Source organism: Entelurus aequoreus, linkage group LG10 (genome assembly GCF_033978785.1).
Source record: "Entelurus aequoreus isolate RoL-2023_Sb linkage group LG10, RoL_Eaeq_v1.1, whole genome shotgun sequence".
NCBI lineage: Eukaryota > Metazoa > Chordata > Actinopteri > Syngnathiformes > Syngnathidae > Entelurus > Entelurus aequoreus.
The window spans coordinates 16834988-16856964 of record NC_084740.1 but is presented as its reverse complement, the minus strand read 5'-3'; the positions used below and the strand labels follow the sequence as shown (position 1 = coordinate 16856964).

General features: G+C 40.1%; 1 protein-coding gene across 2 annotated transcripts in view; it reads right to left on the bottom strand.

Moving 5' to 3' along the window:
* grik4 (glutamate receptor, ionotropic, kainate 4) overlaps window positions 1–21977 on the bottom strand; it is a 1090788-nt gene that overhangs the window by 262475 nt on the left and 806336 nt on the right. The window lies entirely within an intron of this gene.

Below are 21977 nucleotides of genomic sequence, written 5' to 3'. Positions count from 1 at the left end.
CATACACCAGGGCTATTTAACTGGCCATGCAAGCACTACATCCAGCCTGGGGAATGTCACCGTACTGGCCCCCGAATTCAGTTCAAAACTTTGCCGCAATTCCTAAGAACACTAGCATGCTTGGACCACTGTTAACACATTGGCAGTTGCTCGCAATGACATTTGAACCTTGCCAGCAAACATAATACAGTGGGGTCCAAACGTGTGATTTACATTACTGAGGGTGTTCCTCAAGGCACCGCTTTAAGTCCTCTCATTTTTGAGAGTAACTTTTTTCCTAATGTGATTTATGTATTCAGGGTGTTGCTGTAACTTGTTTATTTCAGATTCAGTCAGTAGTCATTGTCAGGATTGCTCCTGACAGGTTTTTCATGTGTTTTCCTGTGTTTGTTGTTTAGTTCCTGTCCAGAGCTTTTATTTCCAAGTACATCTAGCTGCAGACCACAGAAACTCTAAGTTGCAGACCGTAGACACTAAGTCTAAGTTCGCGCCAACTCTAAGATGCGCCCACAGGGGTGACGACAACGGAATTGAAGCGTGCATCAAACAGAAGGGAAGCTGGAGAGACAATACGTAATACGGAAATCAGACATAAATAAAAAATAAAATACTGCTGAAGAAGTTTGGGTCTGGGCTTTGGTTAGGGTTAGAGTTGCATACAAACGGCCGGAAAAGCAATAAAAAGTTAAAGTACCAATGATTGTCACACACACACACTAGGTGTGGCGAAATTATTCTCTGCATTTGACCCATCACCCTTGATCATCCCCTGGGAGGTGAGGGGAGCAGTGGGCAGCAGCGGTGGCCAACCCTTGATGCTGAGTGCCAAGCAGGGAGGTAATGGGTCCCATTTTTAAAGTCTTTGGTATGACTCGGCTGGGGTTTGAACTCACAACTGATGGAAGCAGATATTTACATATATCCATATGTTTGTGTTACTTCGGTACTTTCATAGTCACATTACAAATAGCTAATGGACCATATTGTACTCTTTTCCTTTTTTCATCATCTTATGACAGAGTGCTTGCACTGTGGACGGCCTTGAGGTAGGAGGCAGAGAGGAGGAATCCTCCCTGCTTCCCTTCTCAGGCCGACTCTAGATAAGAGACACAATGGGCATTTGTGCTGGCGGAAGGGCGGGGGGAGATATTGAAGAAGAGAGTGTTTTCCGTGATGTTTTTCAGATCAACTTTGGCTACGCATTTGTATGTGTTATTCGAGGCTGGTCTGTTCAAATATTTAAAAATAAATGACAAAATACCTATTCTGCTCTGGTGATCAATTTGAACTCAGCTCATGTGTCATCGAAAGAACTTGGGAGTGACCTGCGTTTTAAATTCCCCTTGGAGGAACATCTGGTCAGACGCAACACAACCTACCGATCTCAGGGCGGACACTCTAACCACCATTCAACAACCGAAATAATACCAACCACGGTACGTTGCATCGACCATCTTAGATTACGTTACAAATCCAATGTCCACTCCCGCATTGTGTCAGCACCACAGTGGGCGTGTCTTTAAGACACAGTTCACTTCTGTTGTCATCACGCTTGTGGGCACGACTTTGTGTCTGCAGCTAGACCATGGCCATCTCCTGTTTTGTAGTTTCCGCTTCCTGCTTTGAGTGTTATCCTGCAATGACTTTATCCCAGGCTCTGAGCACTGTTTACCTCACCTGCTCTTGATTGGGGATCAGTGGACTCACCTAGGATAATCAAGAGGGTTTATAGTCCAGTGTCACCTGCCTCTCCGGGTTGGTTCATTGTAATTGTTTGCTCTCGGGAAGGGATGATTTTGGTTTATATTCTTTGTAAATGGTATAGCGGTGTTCTACCTTCAAGGTACTCAAAGCGCTTTGACACTATTTCCACATTCACCCATTCACACACACCTTCACACACTGATGGCGGGAGCTGCCATGCAAGGCCCTAACCACGACCCATCAGGAGCAAGGGTGAAGTGTCTTGCCCGAGGACACAATGGACGTGATTAGGATGGCGGAAGCTGGGATCAAACCTATAACCCTCAAGTTGCTGGCACGGCCGCTCTACCACCCGAGCCTTACAGTCCCATTTCCCTGCTTCCTGTGCGCTCCCACGCTGCACTAGTTTTTGTCATTAAATATACTTGTATTATACCTGCACGCCGTCTGCTGTCCTCTGTGTCCTAGGGTGACATCCCAAGCAATGCTCACCTGAGACTGACAATCAATTGTTCAACTTCTTTAGTTGTATACTAAACTGGGGCGGTATAGCTCGGTTGGTAGAGTGGCCGTGCCATCAACCTGAGGGTTGCAGGTTCGATCCCCGCTTCCGCCATCCTAGTAACTGCCGTTGTGTCCTTGGGCAAGACACTTTACCCACCTGCTCTCAGTGCCACCCACACTGGTTTAAATGTAACTTAGATATTGGGTTTTCACTATGTAAAGCGCTTTGAGTCACTAGAGAAAAGCGCTATATAAATATAATTCACTTCACTTCACTTCACTATACTAGTAGCGTTCCTCAAGGTTCCATTGAAGGACCTATTTTTTCATAATTTGGGCTATTCAACTGGCGGCCCACGCGTTCAGTTCAAAAAAAATTTTCACAGCAGACTCACTCGAGTGCTATCTAGAGATGATCTTTGACTAGCCTTTAAGCAGAAAGTCCTTAAAAACAGTAAAGCGATTCTATAACGCTGACAAAATCGAAAGTATACTGTAGTGGAACATACAAAAATACGACTAACAGTGAAGGAAGAAATCCGGCCCCCATGGTCCTTATCTCTCTGGAAATGCACAAAGACAAATGGTAAATGGTAAATGGGTTATACTTGTATAGCGCTTTTCTACTTTCAAGGCACTCAAAGCGCTTTGACACTATTTCTACATTCACCCATTCACACACACATCCACACACTGATGGCGGGAGCTGCCATGCAAGGCGCTAACCATGACCCATCAGGAGCAAGGGTGAAGTGTAGGGATGTGGGGGAAAAATCGATTCGAATTTGAATCGCGATTCTCACGTTGTGCGATTCAGAATCGATTCTCATTTTTTAAAAATCGATTAATTATTATTATTTTTTTTTTTTTTAAATTAATCAATCCAACAAAACAATACACAGCAATACCATAACAATGCAATCCAATTCCAAAACCAAACCCGACCCAGCAACACTCAGAACTGCAATAAACAGAGCAATTGTGAGGAGACACAAACACGACACAGAACAAACCAAAAGTAATGAAACAAAAATGAAAATGATCAACAACGGTAGCAATATTAGTTACAATTTCAACATAGCAGTGATTAAAAATCCCTCATTGACAATATCATTAGACATTTATAAAAAGAAAAAGAAAAGAACAATAGTGTCACAGTGGCTTACACTTGCATCGCATCTCATAAGCTTGACAACACACTGTGTCCAATATTTTCACAAAGATAAAAGAAGTCATATTTTTGGTTCATTTAATAGTTAAAACAAATTTACATTATTGCAATCAGTTGATAAAACATTGTCCTTTACAATTATAAAAGTTTTTTACAAAAATCTACTACTCTGCTTGCATGTCAGCAGACTGGGGTAGATCCTGCAGAAACCCTATGTATTGAATGAATAGAGAATCGTTTTGAATCGGTAATAAAATCGTTTTTGAATCGAGAATCGTGTTGAATTGAAAAAAAAAATCGATTTTGAATCTAATCGTGACCACAAGAATCGATAGGGAATCAAATCGTGGGACACCCAAAGATTCACAGCCCTAGTGAAGTGTCTTTGTTCAAGGACACAACGGACGTGACGAGGTTGGTAGAAGCTGGGGATCGAACCATGAACCCTCAGGTTGCTGGCACGGCCACTCTCCCAACCTGCGCCACACCGTCATTCACAATTAAATGAACAAAAGCCAGTGAAGAATCATTCTTGGATTGCCTCCACCTTTTTTGCAAAACACAAAGTCAAATGTCAACAAGGATCTCACTGGTGCAAGTCAATGAAATTGCTAGTCATCTAGTTTATCTAGTTTAATATCAATCAATCAATCAATCAATGTTTATTTATATAGCCCTAAATCACAAGTGTCTCAAAGGGCTGCACAAGCCACAACGACATCCTCGGTACAGAGCCCACATAAGGGCAAGGAAAAACTCACTCCAGTGGGACGTCGATGTGAATGTAATATCCCTGCCATACACAGTTTGGAGCCGCTCCCGAAGCTAATAGTAAACATGTTACACACCAAGAGCAAGCCATTAGCAAGCTTGCTAATAGATACACTAACCGCTCAGTTAGCTTTAAAGAAAACCATTAATTAAGTGCCCAATACATTTGTAATATTGAAGAAGTGTAGACGGAAACACGTTACAGCCGAAAGAAGCAGCTGTTTACATGAAATTAAGAAGTAGATTAATACGAATCTGGAGAATAATATAACAAGAACTGTTGGTGTGAGGAGGGGTGATCGAGCCAGAAATCGGTGGTGTATCAGTTTATAATGGATACTCGAGTGATTAGGTTGTAGGGTAGTACGGTATACCGGTAATGAATCAAAAACGGTACTATACTCTGTTTGAAAAGTACTGGTTCCCGGGCATGACGACGCGTCGTGACATTGCTGGTTTTACGAGCAGAGGAGCATGTTCGGCAGCGCACACGCACAGAGTACTTACAAGCAGACACAATGTGTAGACAGAAAAGGGAGAACAGACGCATTTTGGCTTAAAAACTAAAGATAAAGGTGAAGTTATAACACTGAAACGCCCTCAGGAAGAGGTGCTTTGAGACATGGCTAGCTAGCTAGCGGCGGACGTCCATTCGCAGTCTGCAGTGTTTTAGCTACTTCTAAATCACTAATCCTCGCCTCCATGGCGACAAATAAAGTATGTTTCTTACAAGTATCCTTATCACTGCAGGACGAGGAATAGCTAAATATGCTTCACTACACACCGTAGGAGGATACGATAGCTAACTGCTAACAGCAAGCTAGCACCCTGAATGTAAACAAATGCCATGGGTGGATCTACACCTGACATCCACTGTAATGATACCAAGTATAATAGTATATCTAGTCGATGCTACTATGATTACATCAATATTGTTTATCGTTCCAAAATCTTTTTTCCTTTTTTTAGAATTCATATTATGTTTATAAACTCAGGAAATATGTCCCTGGACACATGAGGACTTTGAATATGACCAATATATGATCCTGTAACTACTTGGTATTGGATCGATACCTACTTTTGTGGTATCATCCAAAATGAATGTAAAGTATCAAACAAGAGAAGGATAAGTGATTATTACATTTTAACAGAAGTGTAGATAGAACATGTTAAAAGAGAAATTAAGCAGCTATTGACAGTAAATGAACAAGTGGATTGATAATCAATTTTTACAGCTTGTCCATCATAATTTTGACAAAATAGAATGATAAATGACACAATATGTTACTGCATATGTCAGCAGACTAATTAGGAGCCTTTGTTTGTTTACTTACTACTCAAAGACAAGTTGTCTTGTATGTTCACTATTTTATTTAAGGACAAACTTGCAATAGGAAACGTATGTTTAATGTACCCTGAAATGTTTTGTTAAAAACAAAGCCAATAATGCAATTTTTTTGTGGTCAACCTTGTTTAGAAAAGTACCGACAAGTATCGTAATACATTTTGGTACCAGTACCGGTACTAAAATATTGGTATCGGGACAACACTATTAGGTTGTTACTTTTATTTTCTCAAAATATTTTTGTTGTTGTTTTTAATAATGTTTACAATATAAGGGAATAAATAATTGGACACAGGAGGACAAAAACAACAACAAATAACTTAAATATGTGATCAAACAATTCCATGTAATAAAAGAAAAAAATAAATAGTTTAAAAATGTACTTGTTATTTTTAAAATGTCAACAGCACGCACCTTGAATACAATTAAAAATGTACAGTAAATACATGTTATCGATAATGTTCTTGGATTCATATATACTTACAGTAGGGAATGGATTAATATGGCCCCATTCTGGGTGGAACTCGCATGAGAGGAAGGTGGGGAGGGGTTAATCATTTTGCAATGCAGTCTGCTAAAAATGATGGAAAGTGCCACTCTACACAGAAACTGACGGTGTAGTCAAAGTTGGAATTGCCACAAAACACATTTAGATATAATCGACACCCTACCACTATCTGGCGACTAAAGTATGAAGTGCACCCCCTCAATTTGTCACGTTTCATGTGTCAGGTCGACTGTGACGAATGCAAAGAAAGAATAAAGTGAAAACAAAGGACGGCGAGTGAATAATGTTGTCAAAAGAAGTGGTGTCAGTTTGGAATTGAAGCAGGTTGATAGCAAGCTGAGGGAAAATAAAATAGATGTTTCTTATTTTGGCTTTTAGGGATGAGCCGCTTTGCCTCTGCCTAGGGGGTGGGGGTGGGGGTGGGGGTGGGGGGGCACCAACAGGGGACAGGTGGAGATAGAGATGAGAAAGCGAAGGGTGGCGAGGAGTGAAGGGGGGTTAGGTTGTGGACGGGGGGGGTGTTTCCTGAAGCCTAACCGAGGTGTCAGGAATCCAGATCCCCTCCAATCCCAGCCCTTTTCTAGCAGCCCCTGTGCCATCTAGTATTTGACAGCCTGACTGTCACCGAGCCAGGCCACGGATGGTGAAGATAAGCAGGGATAGATGGATGGAAGACTGAGGTGGAAAACAGGAGAAGGTGTGAGGATGAAATGTTTATTAGTTTTTCTTTCTTTCCCCGTGCAGGATAAAGCAAAAGCCTGCTTTTTGACAAAGTTAAAATTTTGAGCGTTCTTACTTCACACCGCAGCACGTTTTAACCTTTTGCTTAATTGCTTGGTGCATAATGCATGAATCATATTGATGACGCATATGCCAACAGCTGCAGTCCTACAAAGGTGTACAAGTTGGTCCTGATCCAAAATGGGCTTTGCGGAGTTATGAGTTCTACACACTTCCAATTGTAGTCTGAAAGCAGGATCTAATAGATTAATGTTTGCTTTTTTAATTTCTCTTGTTCAGTTTTGTATAGGGATGTCCGATAATGGCTTTTTTGCCGATATCCGATATTTCGATATTGTCCAACTCTTAATTACTGATACCGATATCAACCGATACTGATATATACAGTCGTGGAATTAACACATTATTATGCCTAATTTGGACAACCAGGTATGGTGAAGATAAGGTCCTTTTAAAAAAAAAAAAAAATAAGATAAATAAATTAAAAAAAAGTAAAACAATATAAAAACAGTTACATAGAAACTAGTAATTAATGAAAATGAGTAAAATTAACTGCTAAAGGTTAGTACTATTAGTGGACCAGCAGCACGCACAATCATGTGTGCTTACGGACTGTATCCCTTGCAGAACCAGAATATTAATAACAGAAAGAAACAACCCTTTTGTGTGAATGAGTGTGAATGAGTGTAAATGGGGGAGGGAGGTTTTTTGGATTGGTGCACTAATTGTAAGTGTATCTTGTGTTTTTTATGTTGATGTAGTTAAAAAAAAATGGAGCTAACTGTTTTAATGACATTCAGACTTTACTCTAATCAATAACGGAGCAGCATCTTCTCACCCGCGGGAAAATTTGTCCCGTGAAAAACTGTCCGACCGGAACTCTCTAATAACTAAAGTTCCTTGGGTGAATATTGCAAACTCACTACACCGGTATGTTTTAGCGCTTTCATGGCGAGTTTACTGACAGATATAAGTAAGAACTTTACACTACTTTATATTTTTGTGTGAATGAGTGTGAATGAGTGTAAATGGGGGAGGGAGGTTTTTTGGATTGGTGCACTAATTGTAAGTGTATCTTGTGTTTTTTATGTTGATGTAGTTAAAAAAAAACAAAAAAACAAAAAAAACCGATACCGATAATAAAAAAACTGATACTGATAATTTCCGATATTACATTTTAAAGCATTTATCGTATCGGACATCTCTAGTTTTGTACCATTAACTTTTACTAAAACCTCCAGAGGGGATGGTATGGATTGGAGCAACACAATTTGCAAATTTCATTTATTTGTTTACTGTGATGTTTTTTTTCCCCGTGGTGTGCAATACGGATGTGATGAATAAAAGTCTATCCTGTCCTATTCTAAATCATGCACTTTTTTGTAATAAATCATCCTACAGATATTATGTAAATGGGACATGTGAAGCATGCAATGTGATGTAAACACCAGCTTTACTTGTAACCTCCTCCTTCCAGTTTGACCATGTGACATAACCCAGGGGATTCGGCCACCTGCCTTTATCCCATTCCGTACACACACTCCGGTCGTCCGTATGAGAAGTGAGTGTGCTGACCACCGAGCTAAAAGCCCAGGATGGTTATTGTGGCATCCAGCACACCTTTGAAGTTGTCAGGGAGTGAGGTTTACTAGCACACATATATATTTGTACGCAGATTTTTGCAAATTTTGGGTTAAACTCAGTCATTTGGGCCCCGAGCACCACAGGTGTGATACAGAGCGCCGCAAGGACCCTATGAAATTGCTGTGTTTTTGAAATTATTGCTGTTATTATTATTAGTAATATTATTATCCACGTTTAAACGGCCCTTAACATGCATGAAAACTCCCCAAAATTTTGCAAGTGTGTCAGATTCTGCGAAAATGTTTATATTTTGGTATTTTCTGGACCATAGGGCGCACCGGATTATAAGGCGCACTGGCAATGAGCGGGTCTATTCAGGTCTATTTTCATTTAAAAGGCGCACCGGATTATAGGGTGCATTAGGGGGTCATATTATGATTTTTTTTGTAAATGTAAAAGACTTCCTTGTGGTCTACATAACGTGTAATGGTGGTTATTTGGTCAAAATGTTGCATAGATGATGTTTTACAGATCATCTTCAAGCCGCTTTCTGACAGTCGCTTCCGGATGCGCCGTTTTGTGGGCGGTCTTATTTACGTGGCTCACCTTCGACAGCGTCTTCTCCCCGTCATCTTTGTTGTAGCGGTGTAGCGTGCAAGGACGGGTGTGGAAGAAGTGTCAAAAAATGGAGCTAACTGTTTTAATGACATTCAGACTTTACTTCAATCAATAACGGAGCAGCATCTTCTCACCCGCGGGAAAATGTGTCCCGTGAAAAACTGTCCGACCGGAACTCTCTAATAACTAAAGTTCCTTGGGTGAATAATGCAAACTCACTACACCGGTATGTTTTAGCGCTTTCATGGCGAGTTTACTGACAGATATAAGTAAGAACTTTACACTACTTTATATTAAAAATGTCAACAGTGGAGGATGAATGTCCCATAACAAGAAGATAGAGAAAAATAAGTAATTTATCGACTACGGACGCGTGCAATTTTTCAGGATTTATGCAGATCCCAAATACAGATCATTAGGTACCAGAAAGTGGGATACATTGCTTTTGCATAATATTGCAAAACAAACACCAGATAATATGTCTTACCTTATACACACACCATAATAATACTCCTATGTTTAATGCGTTGACAATACTTCAAGCGGTGCGGCTTCATAGTTTACCAAAGTCGTACTAAAACATTTTGATAGATTTTTGAGCGCTGTGTGTACTGTTCTATATTTTCAATGGAACATTTAAAATGATGGTGTTGTTTACTTAAGACCCATCATAGTGCAGGCTACAGTTATCTCTTATGTCTGACTGCCATCTACTGGTCACACTTATCATTACACCATGTACCAAATAAAATAGCCTCGAGGTGGGTAAGCTCAACCGAACGTATTCCTTACATTAGGCGCACCGGGTTACAAGGCACACTGTCAAGTTTTGAGACAAAAAAAATGATTTTAAGTGTGCCTTATAGTCCGGAAAATACGTTATGCAGATTTGTGCAACTTTTGGGTCAAACTCAGTCATTAGGGTCCGAGCACCACAGGTGTGATGCAGAGTGCCACAAGGACCCTATGAAATTGTTGTGTTTTTTATTACTGTTGTTATTATCAGTATTATTATTATCCCCGTTTAGATGGCTTTTTGAGGCCCTTGACATGCATGAAAACACAACAAAACTTTTGCAAGCACATCAGATTCGTCGAACATTTTTATATTTTGGGTGTCCTGAAAATTTTATTTCAAATTTGGGTCTCTAGTGCCACCTTTTAAAATTAGAAAAAAATACACCAGTTTCACCTAGCGCAGGGGTAGGGAACCTATGGCTCTCGAGCCAGATGTTAGCTGACATTGCTTAACACCATAAGTAATGAATAATTCCGCTGGTAATCACAGTGTTAAAAATTATGTTTTAAAATATAAAACCTTCTCATGCATTTTAATCCATCCATTCGTTTTCTACCGCACCTGTTCAAGAAGTCGCATTAATGGTAAGAAGCACTGTATTTATTATTGGTTAGCTTCAGAATAACAATGTTATTACAAAGAATACAAGACTTATTATACTCTAAAAATGTTGGTCTTATTTAAAAATGCACGCATTTAGTTGTATTCAGTGATAAAAAATATTGTATGGCTCTCACGGAAATAAATTATTAAATATTTAGCTTTCATGGCTCTCTCAACCAAAAAGGTTCCCGACCCCTGAGTCCTAGCGGCACAAAAATAGCTGGTCATGACGGGACGCACGTAAAAGTCTCAAGAACATATACATATACATATACATATACATCTTGGTTTCTGTCCGCCATTTTTCGGCAAAAAACAGGGGTCTTACTTTAACAAACTCCTTCTCGGGACGTAGACCAAATGAGTTGCGTTAAAAATCACAGCTACTATTTTAATTTTTTTTTGTATTTGTTACCATTCATGTACAACAACATTGTCACGACATGGCCAGTACTGGAAAACATGAATGTTGTGCATCGACTACGTCACTTCCTGTCGACCTATTATAGATCGTGAGGTGACAAGCCTGTCATTTATTGTCATGATTAAAGAAGATTATTTCTGTGACATCAAAGTGCTATGCACACATCAACCTCGCAATATGCCGGTGTGACTATTATTCATCGTTGTTGAATGTATTTATTTATTCCGGCAGACAGACATATATAAAGCAACACTTCATCACTCTTTGTAATTTGACAGACATGCAACGGCACCCACCGAAAAGGGATACGGGAAAAAAGCAAGAATATTTATCCATGTCCCGCCCCTAATTTACAATCAACTTATATGTTGTTCATATATGTTGGTTATATAGTCCAAGTTTCAACAGCAGATTTGATGGATACATGACAATTTCAGAACAAGAACAACATATGATAATGCCAAGTCAGTATATATACACAAATATGGATATAATAGCATTGAGCGACCATGAGATTAGCTGGGTATCTTTCATCTTCTGAAGCCTTGCCTGGTGTGTTATGTCCCTTATTCCACAGTGAGTTATTTTGCACCTGTGTCCCACAGTTGAGATAGTCCAAACAACTAGTCATGTTTTTGATAGTTTCCCAACAACACATTTTTTACCGCAAGGTTGAACACTCTTAGGCTAATTTCTCCGCTCACAGTTTCACCCCCGCTATAGATAACGTTTGAGCCTTGAATGTGGAAATTACCATGTTATGTTTGAATTTCAGGACACTCCTGAGTTCATGTGGACCATCTCTGAGTGAAAACAGACTCTGTTTATTTGTTTTTAGAGCCCTTTGTGAGGCCATACACATAACTTGAAGGCTACTGTATTGGATTATATCATGTAGTTTAAGAAAATTAGTCATTATGAACAGATCGTAGTTTACTCCATGGTTTGATCATATGTGTTTTCGTTTTCAGATTTGTGCACCCTATGGCTCAAATCAATCGCAGTTTAGGAAAATAAGACAGTCAGTTGAAGAATACGTTTTATACTGAATAACTATCCATTTATCCATGCAGCCTGCGAGCAAAACTAAGAAATCATGTTTTGGCTTGAATACCATTATAGGGAGGTCAGGAAAGTAGTATATCCAGATTTTAAGCCAAAAAAAAGCTTGTGTTTGTATGCTAATTCGAGAATGAAGATGCCGCTAACATCTCTGTTAGTGCACTAATTTTCTACCTTTGGACACACTACTGTGCTTCAACTAAAACCGTGTCTGCTTCCGTGTTGTCTGGTACCTTTTTACCCATCCCATTTGGGACTGACCATATAATTACTGGCTAATTGCGCTTTAGCAGATCATTAGAGGCAGTGCTGTGAAAACGAGACCGTCGTTATGTCAACACGTGCAGTTATAAGGGCACCGAAAACGAGAGCGCTATACTTGTAAGCACATTTTCAACATAGATTAGGGCCTTTCACTACAGAATGATGCTCTCTCGCATACTAAACAAGGCAGTCACGAATTGGGCATGGCCCAGTGGAGGACAGTTAGTTCCAAGAGATAGAAGATGTGGGAATAAAAAACGAAAAACACTTCACAGTACACCCTACGGTGTAAATATCAATACTTGTGTGTTCTATTTTCATTCCACAGATGGCCTCTGTAGTATTGTTATGGATCAGGATGTCATTTGCTCACATAATGGACCATTGCAGCCTGTGCTCAATACACATTTGTTCTGAATGAACAGTCAGGGCCGGATCTACTCAGATCCAAAAACATGGCGTGTGGAAACGTAAAATAGCGTGTTTTATTAGTGGACGTGTTGCGTGTGATCTGACGCAGACCACTCTATTGAGATTAGTTTTTTCGTGTAGTACAGAGATGTCCAAAGTGCGGCCCGGCGGCCATTTGCGGCCCGCAGGTCATTTATTAATGGCCCCACGGCCCATTTTAAAATACGATTAAAAAAATTAAAAACATACAAAGTGGTATGAAAGACCAAACAGGTGAAATGTAACAAGAAAATGTTGCAATGTTTACTCTAATCACAAAGCTGCCATGCAGGCTGTTTCTTTCTTTAAAAAATAATAATGAATCAAAATCAATGTTATTATGAATTATTGACCTATCCAAGGCTCCAATTACGTCACATTAAATATTGCACTTTGAGATATTTTTTGGGTAAAATGTTGCATATTTTTTGTTTGCCATATAAAAAATTTAGCTTTTTTTTTTTTTTTTTTTAAAGAAGGGCCTAAAACGAACAAACGAAAAACATAAACAACAATACAACGTATAATTGACGGATGGATCTGAAAGTTGATCTCGAGATTATTGTGTTAAAAGTAAAAAGTAAAAAAAATGTATAATTTATTTTTTAACACTTTAATGAGTAGGACCCTTTTCGTTCCCCAATCATTTTTGTTTTTAAGTGTCATTGCTCAAAAAATAATAATGAATTAAAATCAATGGTGTTATGAGTTATTGCCCTTTTTAAGGCTCCAATTCTTATATAATCTGAAATATTCCTCTTAAAAATTTTATTGGGTGAAAATATTGCATATTTTGTGTTTTTTCCATAAAAAACAGGGTTTTCTTTGACAAAAAGAGCATACGACTTAAATCTTTAAAAACTTTATATTGACAGATAGACCTAATGTTGATCTAGAGATAATAATACTAAATAATGACACATTTTAAATATTTTTTGGACCAAAACCCTTTGGGGTCCTCGGGATCAAGCCTGAGTGGAGGCCTTAATGTATATTTTTTATACATATATTGTATTGGTTTTTAAAATAAAAAAATATCAAAATGGCCCCCGCTTGCTTTGATTTTTCAGTGTGCGGCCCTCAGTGGAAAAAGTTTGGACACCCCTGGTGTAGTACATGGCTTTCACCATGGATACACTTGTCTACTGCACATTTATGTTATCATACTCCTAACTGTGGGGTTTTGCTATGTTTTAAAACATGCAGCACATATACACATCTTTTTCGGGGCAATTTCAAAGCTGTCCTGCAGTGTGTATCTACAATAGGATTGCACGGTATACCAGTATTAATACAGTACTATACCGCCTCTGAAAAGTACCGGTCCGCCAACCCCGCGCCACCGTCGTCGTCACCGTCATGACATTGCTGGTTTTACGATTAGACGAGCATGTTCGGCAGCACACAATCACGGAGTACTTACAAGCAGACACAGTGTGTAGACAGAAAAGGGAGAACGGACGCATTTTAGCTTAAAAACTAACGATAAAGGTGAAGTTATAACACTGAAAAGCCCTCAGGAAAAGGTGCTTTAAGACATGGCTAGCTAGTTAGCGACCAAAGTCCAGCCCCAGTCGGCAGTGTTTAAGCTACTTCTAAATCACTAATCCTTGTCTCCATGGTGACAAATAAAGTAAGTTTCCTTACAAGTTTCATTATCACTGCAGGACGAGGAATAGCTAAATATGCTTCACTACACACCGTAGCAGACCGGTGTCACAATGTAAACAGGCAGAGGATTGTGGGTAATCCAAGATGGCGGGGCGCATAGACGCAGTGGTTCAGAGCTCTCTTTTTTGGTGCAAGTTTTTGTTATTTTTGTTTGTATGGTGTGTGTGTCTGTCCACATTATGCCGGGCGACTTACATCTACTGTCGACCCAAACTTCTTAAAATGGGACTACTGAGTGAGCAAGAAGTCACAGGTGAGTTTCTTCGTTTACACGAGATACCAGCAGACATAACCAGGACACCGGGCTCTCCATGGATTACATTTCCCAGGAGAAGGAGGCGGAGGGACAGGAAGCAAAAGCAGGGCTGCAGAGCTGGCGTGCTAGCTAGGCTCCACAAGCTGCCATTCAAACCATCGGTTACCAGCATTTTTTTATCGAATGCAACATCCCTCGCCAACAGGCTGGACGAGCTGAAGCTGCAGATTGCGACAAATAAGATGCATTCTGCTCATCACGGAGACGTGGCTTCACCCGCTCATCCCGGACACGGCTATCGAGCTAGCGGGCCGCACAACACATCGGCATGACAGAACCAAGGACTCCGGTAAGAGCAGAGGAGGGGGGCTGTGCATCTACGTCAACAACAATTGGTGCACCAACACCAAGATTGTTACCAGTCACTGCTCATCTGATTTGGAGTACGTTACTGTTAAATGCAGACCCATTTACCTTCCACGGAATATTAAAGGCCTACTGAAACCCACTACTACCGACCACGCAGTCTGATAGTTTATATATCAATGATGAAATCTTAACATTGCAACACATGCCAATACGGCCGGGTTAACTTATAAAGCGCAATTTTAAATTTCCCGGGAAATATCCGGCTGAAAACGTCTCGGTATGATGACGTTTGCGCGTGACGTCACGGATTGAGCGAAAGTATTGGGACACCATTGTGTCCCAACACAAACAGCTCTGTTTTCATCGCAAAATTCCACAGTATTCTGGACATCTGTGTTGGTGAATCTTTTGCAATTTGTTTAATGGACAATGAAGACAGCAAAGAAGAAAGCTGTAGGTGGGATCGGTGTATTAGCGGCTGGCTGCAGCAACACAACTAGGAGGACTTTGAGTTGGATAGCAGACGCGCTACCGTGAGTATGCAGCTTTCTTCCAAACATTTGATTGCTTGCCTGTCCGTGTGTGCCGCTATGTGCATGTCACGTACGTAACTTTGGGGAAATATATGTGCTGTATGAACTTTGCGGAAGTGAACAGTACTTTGGGCTGTGGGATTGAGTGTGTTGTGTGGGTGTTTGAGTTGTATTGGTGGGTTATATGGATGGGAGGGGGAAGTGTTTGTTATGCGCGATAAATTTGTGGCATATTAAATATAAGCCTGGTTGTGTTGTGGCCAATAGAGTATATATATGTCTTGTGTTTATTTACTGTTTTAGTCATTCCCAGCTGAATATCAGGTCCCACCCGCCTCTCACAGCATCTTCCCTATTCAGGTCCCACCCGCCTCTCACAGCATCTTCCCTATCTGAATCGCTTCCACTGCCATCTAATCCTTCACTTTAACTTTCCTCATCCACAAATCTTTCATCCTCGCTCAAATTATTGGGGTAATCGTCGCTTTCTCGGTCTGAATCGCTCACGCTGCTGGCGTCCATGATTGAAAACAATGTGTAGATGTGAGGAGCTCTTAAACCTGTGACGTCAAACTACTTCCGGTACAGGCAAGGCTTTTTTTTATCAGCGACCAAAAGTTGCGAACTTTATCGTCGATGTTCTTTACTAAATCCTTTCAGCAAAAATATGGCAATATCGCAAAATGATCAAGTATGACACATAGAATGGATCTGCTACCCTGGGTTAAATAAGAATATCTCATTTCAGTAGGCCTTTAATGTTGTCATGCTAACGGCTGTTTACATACCACCGGCAGCTAATGCTAGTACGGCCCTCAGGGTGTTACATGACTCCATTAGCAGTCAACAAAGCGCGTACCCTGAGGCGGTGCACATCATTGCTGGAGACTTTAATCATGCAGAATTAAAAATCTAAATTCTATCAGCACATTAAATGTGCAACTAGAGGAAAAAACACTTTGGACAAGGCATACTCGAATATCAAGAGTAGCTACAGTGCTAAGCCACTACCACACTTGGGCCAGTCCGACCACCTGTCAGTGTTGTTAATCCCAGCATACACCCCCCTCAGGAAAAGTGCTCCCCCGACAACTAAAACTGTTCAAATCTGGCCTGAGGGCGCCTCTCAGCAGCTCCAGGATTGCTTTGAAAGAACCAACTGGGGCATCTTTGAACAGCAGGACCTGGAGGACTACACTTTATCTGTGCTGAGCTATATCAAGTTCTGCACGGTTATTGCTATGACCGAGAAGCGCATCCGGGTCTATCCAAACCAAAAGCCCTGGATGACTGGTGAGGTCAGGACCCTGCTGAAGGAAAGGAACAAGGCCTTCAGGTGTGGTGATGGGGCACAGTACAGTGCTGCCAGAGCCAGCCTGAGGAGAGGCATCATAGAGGCCAAGACAGCATACCGTAAGAAAATAGAGGGACACCTAAGCAGCAACAACACAAGGCAGGTGTGGCAGGGGGTGAAACACATCACCGGCTACAAATCCAACAACCTCGCTGTGGCTGAACTGAACATCTTCTTCGCTCGCTTCGAGGTGGAGCAACCACATGCAGTCACATCACAACCCTCAACCCGTGACAACGTCCTCATGTTGGAGGAACATGAGGTGCAGCGCACACTAAGGAGGGTGAACCCAAGGAAAGCTGCTGGACCGGATGGCGTACATGGACGTGTACTAAAGACATGTACAGACCAGCTGCCTGTTGTTTTTACCAGGATTTTCAACCAGTCCTTGTCCCAGTACATCGTCCCACCCTGTCTAAAGAACTCTGTTATTGTCCCACTGCCAAATAAACCTGCAGTAAACAGCCTGAATGATTACCGCCCAGTGGCACTTACACCAATCATTATGAAGTGCTTTGAAACTCTGGTTCGGGGGCACATCACCTCAAATCTGCCACCTGCATTGGACTCTCACCAGTTTGCGTACAGGGCCAACAAATCTACAGAGGATGCTATCGCAACAACCCTCCACACTGTTCTGAGCCACCTAGAGCAGCAGGGGAGCTATGCAAGGCTACTTTTTGTTGATTTTAGCTCTGCGTTCAATACCATCCTCCCCCACAGACTGGTGCCCAAACAGACAGGGCTGGGACTGTCTTCCTCCATCTGCCACTGGATCCTGGACTTCCAGACAAATCGCTCTCAGAGGGTGAGAGTAGGCTCCCACCTCTCAACATCCATCAGCATCAGCACCGGTTCCCCCCAGAGCTGCGTGCTAAGCCCCCTACTCTACACCCTCTACACTCATGACTACACCCCTGCTCATGCCTGCAACACCACTATTAAATTTGCAGACGACACCACAGCAGTGGGACTCATTTCTGGAAGGGGTGAGTCTGCCTACAGAAATGAAGTGGAGCGGCTGACTGGGTGGTGCAGGGTAAACAACCTGGTCCTTAACACCACCAAGACGAAGGAGCTGATCATGGATTTCCGGAAGAAAAAAACAATAAACATCCAACCACTGTACATCAATGGGGACTATGTGGAAATGGTCTCTAACTTCAGGTTCCTGGGGATCCAGATCGAGGAAGACCTGTCGTGGAGTATGAACACCTCAGTGACCATCAAAAAGGCACAGCAGAGACTTTACCTTCTGAGACTCCTCAAAAAGAACAACCTGTCACAAAAACTGCTTGTGTCCTTCTATCGCTGCTCAATAGAGAGTGTGCTGATGTGTATGGTATAGTATGCCAGCTGCACGGCAGCAGAGAGAAATGCACTTCAGAGGGTCATATAAACTGCCATGAAGATCACTGGCTGCTCTCTCCCCTCCCTAGATGAACTGTACAGTGTCAGGTGCCTCAAAAAGGCCCAAAACATCATAAGGGACCCATCCCACCCTGGACATAAACTTTTTGAACTGCTGCCCTCGGGCAGGAGATACAGGACAATAAAATGCCGGACAAACAGACTTAAGAACAATTTTTATCCGAGAGAAATAGTGTCGTTGAACACAAGACGACAATAATGACTTTGCATGTGAGCTATGTGCTTGCTATTTTTATGTATTTTTATCTATTTATCTATGTTCTTATGGTTTTATGTGTTATGAATTTGCACTAAATTAGTTTTGCTTACAATTTCGTTGTACAATGTACAATGACAAGAAAGATATATTATAATCTATTCTATTCTAAACGCCATTGGTGGATCTACACCTGACATCCACTGTAATGATACAAAGTACAGTAGCGTATCTAGTCGATACTATTATGATTATTTCTTTTGTTTTTGTATTTATTTATATTATGTTTATATACTCAGGAAATATGTCCCTGGACACATGAGGACTTTGAATATGACCAATGTATGATCCTGTAACGACTTGGTATCGGATTGATACCCACATTTGTGGTATCATCCAAAACTAATGTAAAGCATCCAAACAACAGAAGAATAAGTGATTATTAAATTTTAACAGAAGTGTAGATAGAACATGTCAAAAGAGAAAATAAGCAGATATTAACAGTAAATGAACAAGTAGATTAATAATTCATTTTCTACCACTTGTCCTTAATAATGTTGACAAAATAATAGAATGATAAATGACACAATATGTTACTGCATGTGTCAGCAGATTAATTAGGAGTCTTTGTTTGTTTACTTACTACTAAAAGACAAGTTGTCTAGTATGTTCACTATTTTATTTAAGGACAAACTTGCAATAAGAAACATATGTTTAATGTACCCTAAAATTTGTTTGTTAAAATAAAGCCAATAATGCCATTTTTTGTGGTACCCTTTATTTAGAAAAGTATCGAAAAGTATCGAAATAATTTTGGTACCGGTACCAAAATATTGGTATCGGGACAACACTAATATACAGCAGTACACACTTTTTTAGTGCACCCTCTCATGGTACATACTGGCACTAACTATTTACATATCACAGACACCACAACACGTTCTGCTTTATAAACCCACCCGCAACAGTGCGGCGACCTGGATAAGACAAAACACCTAACAAGGCCCTCAGTGTTGATTTAACGTTGAATAATGAGCTCCCAAGAGGACTGATGCTGCTGACAGTACAATAGTCTCCCATGAACGTCACCATCCTGAATACATCCCTTTCTGTGTCCACACTCACATAGAAGCCTTAAACACAACTTCAAAAGCCGGATACAACAAAAAGGGCAAAATCTTTTCTAGTCCGGCAGCTTCCTTGAATGTGTCCCTAGGCTACAGTGCTAAAGGGTAAGGTGGACTCCTGGGAATTGAAGGATTACCCGTTGGACTGCCGGTTCCTCCTTCAGACATGTTGAAGTATCATTAAGGATGATGGCCAACCCACAGTCCTTCCCAATGTGATACTACCGGTATTAAAAGCTTTTTGCTTTTTGAGCCCCCAATAATGGATGACTGTAAGTGCACTGGGGCTGGGAATCTCTGGCTACCTCATAATGCGAAACAATATTTGGTTCACAATAACGATAATATCTCCATGTGTTGATGGTGCAATGGGGTTGAAACAAAAACAAATAAAACTATGTTTCATAGCTTATATATTGCATCTTTGCTACTCAGTTCGCATATGACAGAGCCTTTGTTTCCTCTTCTTTTGTGATAATTGCAAGGAGCAGCATTTAATGTGCCCTACAGGATGCCATAGTGTTTTTGTTTAAAGGCATTGCAAAACTTGGGGCCGACTCTACAACAATCCAAATATCACATGCAAAATAGCAAGAGCAAACTACAAAACTGTGAAATTTACTTTTGTATATATATATATATATATATATATATATATATATATATATAGAGCGTAAATTTCACAGTATATATATATATGTGTGTGTGTGTATGGATGGATGTGTATATATATATATATATATATATATATATATATATATATATATATATATATATATATATATATATATATATATATATATATATATATATATATATATATATATAGGATAACACTTTAGTGTGGGGAACATATGAACCATTAATTAGTTGCTTATTAACATAGGGTTAGGGTTAGGGTAAGGGTTAGGGTCAGGGTTAGGGTTAGGGTTAGGGTTAGGGTTGATGTTGGGGTTAGGGTTAGGTAAGACTCTTAGTTAATGGCTTACTGCGTATAAAAAGGCCATGCAGAATAAGGCATTAATAAGTACTTAAGTACATATTAAGTACCTAATAAAGACTAATTAACAGCCAATATGTTACTAATTTGATGTTAACAAGCAACTAAATAATGTTTCATATGTTTCCCATACTAAAATGTTACCATATACAGTATATATGTACAGTACAGGCCAAAAGTTTGGACACACCTTCTCATTCAATGGGTTTTCTTTATTTTCACGACTATTTACATTGTAGATTGTCACTGACGGCATCAAAACTATGACTGATCACAACAAAAAAAGGTGAAATAACTGAAAACATGTTTTATATTCTAGTTTCTTCAAAATAGCCACCCTTTGCTCTGATTTACTGTTTTGCACTCTCTTGGCATTCTCTCGATGAGCTTCAAGAGGTAGTCACCTAAAATGGTTTTCACTTCCCAGGTGTCATAGTTTTGATGCCTTCAGTGACAATCTACAGTGAAAATAAAGACAACACATTGAAATGAGAATATATATATATATATATATATATATATATATATATATATATATATATATATATATATATATATATATATATATATATATATATATAGATCTAGATTAGTTGGACTATGTTCTTGCCATTTTCTCAACATGAACCAGTAAGCCCTATAGGTACAAATATTCACTCATATTCTAGGGTCATGGCAATGTTGGAATCTATCCCAGCTGACAATATACAGACTGAATCAATACCGGTCAATTATGGCTAAATTGGGGCCCTAAGCACAATTGTATTTATATTCATACAGACTTATTTTTAAACATTTTTAATCAAACTTGAATTTTATTTAATGCATGGTTGTTTTAAAACAAATAATGGGGCAAAAATAGCTTTCGTGCAAAATAAAACATTTAACATACCGTATTTTCCGGACCATAAGGCGCACCGGTTTATAAGGCGCACTGGCGATGAACGGTCTATTTTTTTTTTTCATATATAAGGCGCAACGGATTATAAGCCGCATTAAAGGAGTCATGTTATTATTATTTTTTTCTACATTGAAAAGACTTCCTTGTGGTCTACATAACATGTAATGGTGGTTCTTTGGTCAAAATGTTGCATAGATGATGTTTTACAGATCCTCTTCAACCCGCTTTCTGACAGTCGCTTCCGGATGCACCGTTTTGTGGGCGGTCTTATTTACAGCTTCGACAGCGTCTTTTCTCCGTCATCTTTGTTGTAGCGGTGTAGCGAGCTAACTGTTTATATGACATCCAGACTTTACTTCAATCAATAACGGAGCAGCATCTCCTCATCCGGAAACAACAGCACAGGAAATGTGTCCCGTGAAAACCCGTCCGACCGGAACTCTAATAACTAAAGTTCCTTGGATGAATAATGTAAACTCACTACACCGGTATGTTTTAGCGCTTTCATGGCGAGTTTACTGGCAGATATAAGTAAGAATTTTACACTACTTTATATTAGAAATGGCAACAGTGGAGGATGAATGTTCCATA